Source organism: Phyllobates terribilis, unplaced genomic scaffold, assembly GCF_046119375.1.
Source record: "Phyllobates terribilis strain yellow unplaced genomic scaffold, ASM4611937v1 Scaffold_5__5_contigs__length_657084704, whole genome shotgun sequence".
In the NCBI taxonomy this organism is placed as follows: Eukaryota; Metazoa; Chordata; class Amphibia; order Anura; family Dendrobatidae; genus Phyllobates; species Phyllobates terribilis.
The window spans coordinates 547,299,745-547,312,472 of record NW_027362765.1 but is presented as its reverse complement, the minus strand read 5'-3'; the positions used below and the strand labels follow the sequence as shown (position 1 = coordinate 547,312,472).

Below are 12,728 nucleotides of genomic sequence, written 5' to 3'. Positions count from 1 at the left end.
ATGCCCACCTTATAAGAAAGCAGCAGTGACAGTGGGGTCTGACTGCTGGATCAAGGTTTCAGTAAGAGCCAGAAGGTTAAGGGAATTTGAATGGAAAAAGTCATGGATGTAGGAGAGTTTGTTACACGCTGACTGTGAGTTCCAGAGGGCACAGTTAAAGGGTATAGAAGGCATGCAAGGAATATTAATGAGGGTTTCTTAGTGTAGAAGAGAAGGAATTAAAGTTATTATTACAAGAATGGCCTTGGTTCAGGAAGATATCTACAGCGAATAGAAGAGGGAGAATAGAGAGTGAGCAGATGGTTAAGTGATTTGTGAGAGCGTCTCTTGTGTTGTATGGTGGCAGTAAATGGATCAGTTTGGTTTAAGACTGTGGAAAGAGCGTGAGAGCAGTATGTAGGAGAGGGTAGGAGAGATGGGCTGATAAGGATGGTGTGCACAGAGTGTGTGAAAGGGCGGTAGATATGAGTGAATGCAGCAGCTAGAACATAAATGGTACAAGTATATAGGGTGAATACATTTTGTAGTGCAAATGAACTGGGAACAAGATTGTTTGAGTGAATTACCTGTCTCCTGCCCTGTCTAACTTCCATGTTTAAATGCCCTGCCACTTTCAAAAATATGGCACTTTGATAAAATCTGCACAAGTGCCTTCCACTTAGCTAGGTCTAAATACAGGCATAGCCGAAAGTGAAGGCACCCTTGAAATTGTTCTAGAACATGAAATATTTCTCGAAGAAAATTATTGCAATTACACGTACTTTGTTATACACGTTTATTTCCTTTGTGTGTATTGGAACAACAGAAAAAACTAAGAAAAAAATGAAAATTGGACATCATTTCACACAAATCCCCAAAAATGGACTGGACAAAATTGTTGGCACCTTTTCAAAATTGCGCATAAACAACTTTTTTTCAAGCATGCGATGCTCGTTCAAATTCACCTGTGGCAAGTAACAGGTGTGGAGAATATGAAAATCACACCTGAAACCAGAAAAAGGGAGAAGTGTGTGCCACACTTCACATGAAGAACAGAAAGAAGAGAAGAGAACTGTCTGAGGACTTGAGAACCAAAATTGCTGAAAAATATCAACAATCGCAAAGTTACAAGTCTATATACAGAGATCTTGATGGTCCTTTGTCCACGGTGCACAACATAATCAAGAAATTTGCAACCCATGGCACTGTAGCTAATCTCCTTGAACGTGGACAGCAGAGAAAAAATTATGAAAGGTTTCAATGTAGGAAAGTCCGGATGGTGGATATGCAGCCTCAATCAAGTTCCAAAGAAGTTCAAGCTGTCCTGCAGGCTTAGAGTGAATCAGTGTCATCATGAGCTATCCGTCAACATATGAATGAAACACTATGGCAGGAGATGCAGGAGGACCCCACTGCTGACACAGACACATAAAAAAAACTTCAGTTTGCCAAAATGTATGTGATTAAGCCAAAATCATTCTGGGAAAGTGTTTTGTGGACAGATGAGTGAAAATGGAATGAGGCCTATAAAGAAAAGAATACAGTACCTACAGTCAAATATGATGGAGGCTCAAAGATGTTTTGGGGGGTTGTTTTGCTGCCTCTAGCACTGGGTGCCTTGAGTATGTGCAAAGCATCATGAAATCTGAAGATTACCCAATGATTTTGGGTGGCAAGTGTAAGAAAGCTGGGTTTACCTCCTCAGTCATGGGTCTTCCAGCAGGACAATGACCCCAAACATACTTCAATAAGCACTCTGAAATGGATGGAAACACTTCACATGAAGAACAGAAAGAAGAGAAGAGAACTGTCTGAGGACTTGAGAACCAAAATTGCTGAAAAATATCAACAATCGCAAAGTTACCAGTCTATATCCCGAGATCTTGATGGTCCTTTGTCCACGGTGCACAACATAATCAAGAAATTTTCAACCCATGGCACTGTAGCTAATCTCCTTGAACGTGGACAGCAGAGAAAAAATTATGAAAGGTTTCAATGTAGGAAAGTCCGGATGGTGGATAAGCAGCCTCAATCAAGTTCCAAAGAAGTTCAAGCTGTCCTGCAGGCTTAGAGTGCATCAGTGTCATCATGAGCTATCCGTCAACATATGAATGAAACACTATGGCAGGAGATGCAGGAGGACCCCACTGCTGACACAGACACATAAAAAAAAACTTCAGTTTGCCAAAATGTATGTGATTAAGCCAAAATCATTCTGGGAAAGTGTTTTGTGGACAGATGAGCGAAAATGGAATGAGGCCTATAAAGAAAAGAATACAGTACCTACAGTCAAATATGATGGAGGCTCAAAGACGTTTTGGGGGGTTGTTTTGCTGCCTCTAGCACTGGGTGCCTTGAGTATGTGCAAAGCATCATGAAATCTGAAGATTACCCAATGATTTTGGGTGGCAAGTGTAAGAAAGCTGAGTTTACCTCCTCAGTCATGGGTCTTCCAGCAGGACAATGACCCCAAACATACTTCAATAAGCACTCTGAAATGGATGGAAACAAAGTGCTGGAGAATTCTAAAGTGGCCAGCAATGAATTTGGATTTAAATCTCTCTGTGGAGAGATCTTAAAATTGCTGTTGGGAGAAGACGTCCTTCAAATATGAGAGATCTGGAGCACTTTGCAAAAGAAGAGTGGTCAAAAATGTCAGTTCAGAGGTGTAAGAAGCTTGTTCATGGTTATAGCAAGCGATTGATTACAATTATTTATTCCAAAGGGCATGCAACCAAATATTAAGTTGAGGGTATCAATAATTTTGTCGGGCCGATTTTTGAGGTTTTGTGTGAAATTATGTCCAATTTGAATATTTTTCTCTGTTTTTTTCTTGTTTCAAAGAAATAAAGATTTGTTTAACAAAACATGTGTAAGTGAAATAATTTTCTGGGAGAAATACTGTATTTTCTGGAGCAATTTCAAGGGTGCCAACACTTTCAGCAATGGCTGTATATATGTAATAAAGCACACTTACCATGAAGAACTAAGCCTAGTGAAGAAGAATTTAGCAGTAAAATAAGGGAGTATTTGCCACCAGTAACCACTGACCATGGATCCATAAAAAAATCACAACACTCAAATGGCTGTGCTTGTTAGAAAGCAAAGTATTTCCATCTTTTATGTCATTTTTGGCAAGTGACCCAAATGTACTGTAGATAGAAGATATAGCACAAAATTTACAATTTAACCCTTGTAACAAAAAAAAATGGTGGTACCGTTAGCCGGAAAAATCTATGAAAAAACAAAACAAAAGTATTCCAGGAATCATACTTTTTTTTTGGCAACCAAAAAACGTTATGTCCCGATTCATTAAAACTGGCGTTTTGTACACTAATCTTAATGAGAGGCATGCCGGAATAGACTCGCCAAATTCATTAGGTGGTAAATGCCCCTTAATGATTTTGCCACATTTTATCAGTGGCGTGCACCATTGTGCATCTATCCAAAAGTGTTACTCAAGTCAGTGACTGGAGTAATATTTCTGGCTTAAGAAACAATGCCACTTTCCATCAAGCTATGCTTTGCTCCAGTATTCTGTAAATCCTACAGGTTACAAACTGCTGGAGACCGACAGGAGCGGAAGTGATAGAAGATGAAAATGGTGTCTGGTAATTATTAGAGTAGGTACATGGACCTTAGATTAGAAGCACCACTGCAGCAGTAAAATGATAAAAAAAATGCTGGAGTGTTGCCTTAACCCCTTCCTGACATGGGCCGTATATGTATGGCGCTGCAAGAGCTGCGTTGCTGCATATCGCCGTACATATGCAGCTTCATGTTCACGTGGGCTCACACTGAGCGCTGCTGCAATAATATGTGGGTGTCAGCTCTATATGCAATATTCATCCCTAGATTAATTCATTGAGAGGTGTAATTTGTAAAATGGGGTCACTTATGGTGATTCTGCTATTCTGGCACCTCAGGAATTCTACCAATGTGACATGGCACCCTCAAACCAGTCCAGCAAAATCTGAACTCCAATATGGCGCTTCTTCCTTTCTGAGCTCTGCACTGTTTCTCAAAAGTAGTTCTCAATCACATATAGGATATCTGTGTACTCAGTAGAAATTGCACAACAAATTTTGAATTCATTTTCTCTTGCAATCCATGTGAAAATGAAAAAAATTTGGGTAAAACATTTTTGAGGGAAAAATATATATTTTTTTATTTTCACAGATCAACGTTGTAAAATTCTGTGATACACCTGTGGGTTCAAGGTGCTCACCACACATTTAGATAAATTCCTCAATGAGCTTATTTATATGTGTGGTGAGCACCTTGAACCCCGAAGTGTTTCACAGAAGTTTATAACGTTGAGCCATGAAAATGAAAAATAATTTTTTTTTCCCACAAAAATGTTCCTTTAGCTCACAATTTTTTTAGTTTCACAAGGGTAACAAGAGAAAATGGACCCCAAAATTTGTTGTGCAACTTCTGAGAATGAGATACCCCTTATGTAGGGGAAAACTAATGTTTGAGTGCCCGGCAGGGCTCAGAAAGGAAGGAGTGACGTTTTGGAATGCAGATTTTGATGTAATGGTCTGTGGGCGCCATGTAGAGTTTGGAGAACCCCTGATGTGCCTAAAGAGTGGAAAACCCCCACAAGTGACCCCATTTTGGAAACTAGACCCCTCAAAGTCACTTCAAATGTGATGTGGTCCCTAAAAAAAATGTTTTTGTAAATTTTGTTGTAAAAATGAAAAATCGTTGGTCAACTTTTATCCCTTCTAACTTCCTAACATAAAAAAAAATTATGATTCAAAAATTGTGCTGATGTAAAGTAGGCATGTGGGAAATGTTATGTATTAACTATTTTTTTGGGACATAACGCTCTGATTTGAGGGCAAGAATTAAAAGTTTAAAAATTGCAGAATTATTAAGAAAAATTCCCAAATTTCAGATTTTTTCACAAATAATTAAACGCAAATCATATCGAAGAAATTTTTCCATTATCATGAAGTCCGATATGTCATGAAAAAATAGTCTCAGAATCAGTGGGATCCATGGAAGCGTTCCAGAGTTATTACCACATAAATTGACACTGATCATAAATGTAAAATTTGGCCTGGTCATGAAGGTGAAAACAGACTAGAGGGTGAAAGGGTTAAGTCATTATTCAGCAGTATTATAATGTCATCACACATTAGTATTATAATGTTATTAGTATTATTACATTACAAAGTAGTGTTGTATTATCATTACACCTTAGTGTTGTAATGCCGTTGCTCAGAAGTATTATTATGGCATCACACAGTAGTATTATGTAGAATTATGTAATACAGTAGTATTAGTAGAATGTTTATCAGTTTCTTCATATAGTCCAAAATTTGTGCCTTCAAATCTCAAGAATCAAATTAAGGAAAGTATAATTTGCGGAGGGCTTCAGATGCTGCAAAACTTTGACACCACATCCAAATTATGACCGCAACGGAAAAAGGCAGTCAAAAAGTGTGGCAGCAGAATACTCCTAACAAGTCACTCTACCAGCAGAGTGACACTTCACAATCAGTGCCCATATGATGTTTCCATGCAACTTGGCATATCATTAAGTAAAAATCTGTAGACATTAATAAGCGGAAATAAATACTCTCCTTTTTGGAGACTCCATGCCAATCTGAGATGGAAGTAAAGTATAAAAAAGTTGCAAGAATCAAAATCAAATTAACCAGTGTAGTCTGAGAAAAAAAAAATCTCACTGTGGCCCTGACAGTCTGTCCGCAAAAAATGGATCACAATAGTCTACAGCCTAGCAGTCTGCATTCTATCTGTGGGCCAGTAAACTCCAGCTGTTCCAACGCTGACCTTAGAGGAGAAGGTTCCATCTTTTATTCGCAGATCTCTCCTGCTTATCATAGAGGAGAAGGTTCCATCTTTTATTCTCAGATCTCTCCTGCTTATCATAGAGGAGTTGTATCTGCTTGTTCCTTACATACAAGATTAAATTCATCCCAAGTAAATTGAGAGCTAATCTGAACTGAATCTAGTTGATTTTTACAACTGAGACATGACTTTATATAATGTTTTTAATCTTTAAGATCACTGAATTGAAAGGAACTAGTGCATGAATAGTTTCATAGCACATTCTAGAAATCTCTAGTCACTAAGAACTTACCCAAAGAGACGGAAGTAGCACAGATATATCAAATAGTAGAAAACAAAAAGTTCTGGTTCTAGTTGTGATCCAGTAGAAAAGTCGATGAGAAGCATTTGGTGAAACCTTTTAGACCAGTAGCAATTTGGTTGCCTTTCTGTCTCAGAAGGCCTCGTGTTCCATGGCAGCTCAGGTCTCGGTAGATGTATATATACCAGTAAGTGCAGATCATCTCAGCAGGGAATCTTCTAAACGAGTGTGAGAGGATTTGCATACATTATGGAAAGATGTTCAAGAGCCAATGCTATCAATCCCTAAATAATAAAGGTGTGGGGCATTGTGGGCCTCCTGAGGAAATTGGATTAATAGGAGTTATTGTCTAGAGTGAGACAATCTATTATCTTATGTCGTTAGGTGGGTATGACAATTTGTACACTTGAGAGCTGGGGTAGGGAAGTGAATTAAAATTCTTACATGGTTCACTACTTATATATATAATGACTGAGAAGATCTTTGACTTGGAACCTTCATTAATCCAATGTATAATATATATACAATATAAGAAGGATCTCAAGGAGTTAGAAGAAGACCTTATAATTAAAGTGCTAATTTGTATAATTTAATACACTGTATGTCTATCTATACATGTGATTTCAATGCATATAATACTATGAACCTGATGTAGGATACAGAATTATAACACTATACTTATATGTTAACAATATTATTAGCATTAACTAGAGATGAGCACATTTATTCTAGTGGTGTTGAATTCTCCTTGAATTTTACAAAACTTCATGGTCTCCAGAATATGGATCTTTTGTATTTAGCTCCTCACAAATTCAACAAAATGACAGCCAGCTGTGGACATCAATTTACTAAACCAGTGAGAGCTAAGCAAAAGGTTAAAAAAAAATAACAGTACCCACTTTATTGCTCACCTGTCCCAGCACCCCCATAGCCTTGCGATCTGGTCTTCTACGCCCCTTGTTCTCTCCTTTCTCCACCGCACTCATCCTCTTTGACCTCTTCACTCCAGAAAAGGTTTTCAGTCATCACAATGTAATGGAGCTCCTTACCTGTATGATGGCACGGCACAGTATTATTAGTGGTCTAGTTCAGCCGGAGGCCAGGGATTGGAGTGAAGAGGCTGAGAAGGATCTGTGAGAAGGTAGAAGGGGCAAAGAAGAGGACCTAAGGACCAGATGAAGGGCTATTGGGAAGGCAGTATCAGGTGAGCGGTGAGGTGAGTATTTGTCTTTTTCATGCTACATTTATTATGCCTTGGGTCTGAAGAGACCCTAGAGCACAATAAGGAACATTCAATTCACGAGAATAATTTAGCTGTAAACCAAATTTAGCTATAAAGTCTACGTGATTCAAATTTCGACAGGTCCGTTCATCTCTAGTGTTAACGTTTTCTGAGATCCATTAATTACTAGATGTTTACTAACCAACTAGCTGATGGAAGAGTTATTTAGACAGTCAGGGCCGTATTTGCCACTAAGCACCCGAGAGCAGGTGTGCCTAGAGCGGCAGGTTGCAGGGGGCGGCTCCATTATGAAGAAGTGAATTTATAAAAAAAAAATTGCCCCTTTTCTCTGATTGACATAGTGTCAGAACCTCCATTTTAGTTTGGGGGGATTGCAAGGGGGAAGGGGGTGAAAGTTGAGTTGAGCGCTGCATGGGCAGGCTGCATATGGAGGGTGGTGCAGGCTGTATATGGGGGTACATGGGGTGTATTCTGAATGTGGGGGTGCAGGCTGTATAGGAGGGTGCAGTGTATATGGGGATGTGAAGTCTGTATATGGGTGTGCAGGCCTTATATAGGGGTGTGCAGTCTGTCTATGGGGGTGCAGGTTGGATATGAGGATATGCAGGCTCCGTGTTGGGGTGTGCAGTTTGTATATGAGGATACATAGTGTGCAGGCTATATGTGTGGGGTTGGTGCAGACTATATATGGGTGTGTCGGCTGTATATGGGTGGTACATGTGGCGCAGGCAGGGCCGTAACTACAACCTGGGCAGCCGGGGCACTGCCCCGGGGCCCCAACCACCCAAGGGGCCCCAAACTGATGGTAAAAATTGTATTTTAATACTTTAATTTCTCATAAAATACCCAGCTCCTATATTCCTGTCAGACAATGTCACCCGGAGGACAGGAGAGACTATCATTTCAATAATTTCCAGGACGTCTGCCAGCTGTCAATGAATGGAAACCTGCACTGGCCTGGAGAGTCTCATAGCACAAGATTTGTAACAATATGTTAGTCTGGAGATCACCGAGAGTTGGCAAGACAGGCACGGTGCACACTGACTGTAACAAACTCTCAGCATCATTGAGAGGAGACAGTCTCAGCAGACACAAATATCTCTGTGACAAACTGTGAGAAGCCCTGCTATTTAATAAACATATACAGTTATTTGAAAATTGTGCAATATTTGAAATTATTCACCTTATTAATTTTCCAAACATATTCACTGAATATTTAACTTCTAAAACTTGCATCATAAACAACAAAATCTATTAAAGGTTTTGAGGAACGTGGTAAAGCCTGTGTGTTGTATACAACAATGCGTAGCAGCTTCACCACGTTCCGCACAACCTCTAGTGATTGAAATGTTGAGGGGCCCCACTATGAAGCTTTGCCCCGGGGCCCCGAAGTTTATAGTTACGGCACTGGGCGCAGGCTACATATAGAGAGGGATGAAGGCCGTCTATGGGGGTACTGGCTGTTTATGGGGAAAACATGGGGTGCAGGTTGTTTATGGGGAGTACATGGGCTTCAGGCTGTATATGGGAGGTACATGGGGGTGCAGGCTGTATGTGGGGAGTGCAGGCTGTATATGGTAGGTATATGGGGTGCTGTCTGCTTGGGGGTTATATGGGGATTTGGCTGTGTGGAGCGTAAGGTGCATTTTTTATGCGTTTTTTTCTGTGCAGAATTGGTCCCAAAAATGCATGCTAATCCTTATGCCAGCATTGCCTATGAGAATTTTGAAGATCTGTGCACATGATCAGGAATTTTCCTGACAGGATTTCATGTGCGTTTAAATCTGCAGCATGTCAATTGTTTGTGCGTTTTTGCTTGTGTTTTTTCTATGTAATGCTTTGGCAAAAACGCATGATAAAAATGCAGGCAAAAACGCTGTGGAATTTCTGCACAAAATACTGATCCTGCGCACATACCCTTAATGGGGGAGCAGGTTGTGTGCGATAGAGTGCTAAAAAGGAGGGGAAGGTAAGGGCTTCTTAGAGGAGTTCAAATTCATTAAGGGCACAGTATGGGAGACAGTATACAAAAGGAGGGACATTGAGTACGCACAATATGGATGGAGTACAGTGTGAAGAGGGGGCATTGTGGGGAAGGGGCATTGTGGGGAGAAGAACTAAGGATGGGGACAGTGTGGAGGCCACAGTTCATACCCTAGGTACAGTGTGGAGGAGGGACAGTGTAAAGGCCACAGTTCTTGGTTTGACGGTTATTGTTAATATGAAAAGACAGTGTTGTGGCCATAGTTTATGGGAGATGGATAGTGGTTATATTATATAAGATGGGATGGGGGAGGCAATATTTTATAGGAGAGGAGGCCATGTATCATAAGAGGGACAGTGTAGGTGTCATTTTTTGTGCAGTGAGCACAGTGAGGGTAAATTCTTTATTCAGCGGCACAGCATAGGGCTTATTTAGGGCACAGTAGTTACAGCTATTTTTATTCAGATGGCATTATAATGACACTTTTATTTTCAAGGGTACTTAGCCGTAGACTGTGACACGTTGATATTGGCGACTGTGGCCTATGTTAGTCTAGTGTGTATAGGGGACCTTAAAGGAGTAACATTTTTTACTATGAGCTTAAGAACTAACAGGCAAGTAGTTGCTTACCTGCCTGCTCTACCCGGCGCTGATCCCTGCTGGCACAGAGAAGTCACAGAACGCTCATGTTAACGGGATGTGACCTGCCAATGTGGTGATTGACAGCCGGCTCCCCACTGCCTAACTGTCAATCAGCATGATGTCGGTCGCCATGCCCCATCGACAGAGCAGCCAGAAGAGGAAGATCTACTCTGTTGATGTGGAGCAACTGAATCACCAGCAGGAGCAGTCAATGACCATTCTGAACTGGCGTCGGATAGAACAGGCAGGTAGTTTGCAATGACCTGCCTGTTAGCTTTTTGGCTCATAGTAAAAAATATAGTCCTGGATAACCCCTTTAGCTACTACCTAATGGGTATGTGCACTTTTAGTCTGACTTACCAGTAGGGAGCGCAACCACTTAAAGTGCCTAGGGCAGCATGAATGCCAAATACAGCCCTGTAGACAGTCAATATTAAAAAGCTGAAAAATATCAAAACATGTTTTTGATTAGCTTAAGAAATCTGATATCACATTCTTTAGTGAAGCTTTTTTCCAAGAAACCACAGAATCACTTGTTTCTAGACAAATTCAAAGTGTATATTTTTACCTAAGCATAAAGTCATTGCAATGCATTTTCCATAGGCCTTCATTTCTATGGCTTTCTAAAGCAGCAGTTCCTCAACTACTTAGTGAACCCCAACAGCTACCTCTCCCCTAAAGTAAAATTACTGCCAGTGCTATTTGTGTCACTTTTGGGGACCCTCTAAATAAAATCAATGGCCCTATAGTTTCACCTTTTAATTTTTTGATAAATACTTATCTACCAGTCACCCACCAACCTCTTTAATTACTATTACTTGGCACATGAAACGTATGAACAAGGTAGCGCTTATATTTTGATAGATCGGATATTTCTGAACGCAGCGATATCAATCAAGTGTATTTTTTTTTAATTGTTTCATTTTCAGTGGGGCAAACGAGGGGAGTGATTTGAACTTGTTTTTTTTCATATTATTAAAAAACTTTTTTTTTTTTTCATTTTTTAACTGAATGTAATAGTCCCCTTAGGAGACTTGAAGCTGCCATCATCTGATGCCTCGTCCATGAACCGTCATTCCCACGATTATCGTAATGACAGGCACGGGGTCTTCTTCAGATCATGTGACAGGGGCACCAATGGGTGGCCAAAATAACTCACTTTTGGCCGGCGCTTATTAAATCACGCTGTCAGAGATTGACAGAGATTTATCTGGTTAACAGCCAATGGTGGAGCTCTGATCCACCTGTGGCTGTTAAAGCCACTACAGCTGATTAAATCAGCTGTCATGTGCTAGGAAAGAGACGGGATCAGCGTCGGATCCTGCATCAAAATCGGGAACACGAGATATGACATAAGTTTAAGTCATGCGTCGTGAAGGGGTTAAAAAGGAAACTGCCTCCATGACAGATCACTTAAACCTATCATATACAGTGGATGAAATAAGTATTGAACACATCACCAATTTTCAAAGTAAATACATTTCTAAAGGTACTATTGACATGAAATTCTCACTAGATGTCGGTAACATGCCACAGGCGAAGAAATCAAATCATAGCTGTCCATAAATGAAGTTATGTGTAATAATGAGAAATGATGCAGCAAAAAAGTATTGAATACATGAAGAAAGGAAGGTGCAAAAAGCCATGGAAAGACATGGCACCAGCTAAAATCTATCAGAAATTAGAAAGCAATCCTGTCAATTCATGAAAAATAATATCAGCTGGTTCAAGTGATGGCCTATAAAAAGGTGTCTCAATACCAAGATGCCACACAAATAACAACTCATGATGGGTAAAACCAATTAGCTGTCTCAAAACCATTGCAACCTTATTGTTGCAAAACATACTGATGACATTGGTTACAGAAGAATTTCCAAACTACGGAAGGTACCAGTGAGCACTGTTGGAACCATAATCGGGAATTGGAAAAAACATAATTTCACCATAAACTGGCCACGACCAGGTGCTCCCTGCAAGATTTCAGAAGGAGGAGTGAAAAGAATTATCAGAAGAGTTGTCCAAGAGCCAAGGACCACCTGTGGAGAGCTACAGAAAAACCTGGAATCTGCAGGTACAATTGTTTCAAAGAAAACAATAAGTAATGCACTCAACCTCCATGGGCTATAACCACGCTTACCACCTAATACCCCATTGCTGAACAAAAAACATGTTCAAGAACATTTAACATTTTCTCAAAAACATTTAGATAAGCCTCTGAAATACTGGGAGAATATGGTCTGGCAGGTGAGATCAAAATTAAACTCTTTGTATTCCATAATACACACTATGTTTGGAGGCCAAAAGGCATTGGATATCACCCCAAAAACACCATACCAACGGCGACGTTTGGAGGTGGGAACATAATCATGTGTGGCTATTTTTCAGCATCTGGCACGGCCAAACTTCATATAATTGAAGGAAGGATGACTGTACAAATGTACTGAGAAACTCTTGATAAAAATCTGCTGCCATCTACCAGAATGAAGTACATAAAATGAAGGTGGACATTTCCGCAACATAATGGTCCCAAACACACAGCCAAGGAAGCTCTCAACTGGTTTCAGAGAAAGAAAATAAAGCTGCTAGAATGGCCCAGTCAATCACCGGACCAGAATCCAATAGAAAATGTATGGAAGGAACTAAGGCTGAGAGTTCATAGAAGGAGTCCACGGAACCTTCGGGATTTGAATAGTGTTTGTGTGGAAGAATGGGCCAAAATCACACCTGAGCAATGCATGTGACGAGATTCTCCATAC

General features: G+C 40.2%; 2 protein-coding genes across 5 annotated transcripts in view; one reads left to right on the top strand and one right to left on the bottom strand.

Annotated features, from left to right (window-relative positions):
* The window catches only part of CDH23 (cadherin related 23), a 1,802,240-nt gene that overhangs the window by 1,359,858 nt on the left and 429,654 nt on the right, over positions 1 to 12,728 (top strand). The gene's annotated exons all lie outside the window — the stretch shown is intronic.
* Positions 1 to 12,728, bottom strand: part of CUNH10orf105 (chromosome unknown C10orf105 homolog) — a 50,941-nt gene that overhangs the window by 3,826 nt on the left and 34,387 nt on the right. The window contains exon 2 of one of the 3 annotated variants that reach the window (XM_073681440.1): positions 10,333 to 10,413. The exons of the other annotated variants lie outside the window; for them this stretch is intronic. The gene's annotated coding sequence lies outside the window, so the exon portion shown is untranslated. The remainder of the gene's footprint in view (positions 1 to 10,332; positions 10,414 to 12,728) is intronic. 3 annotated transcript variants of the gene reach the window in all.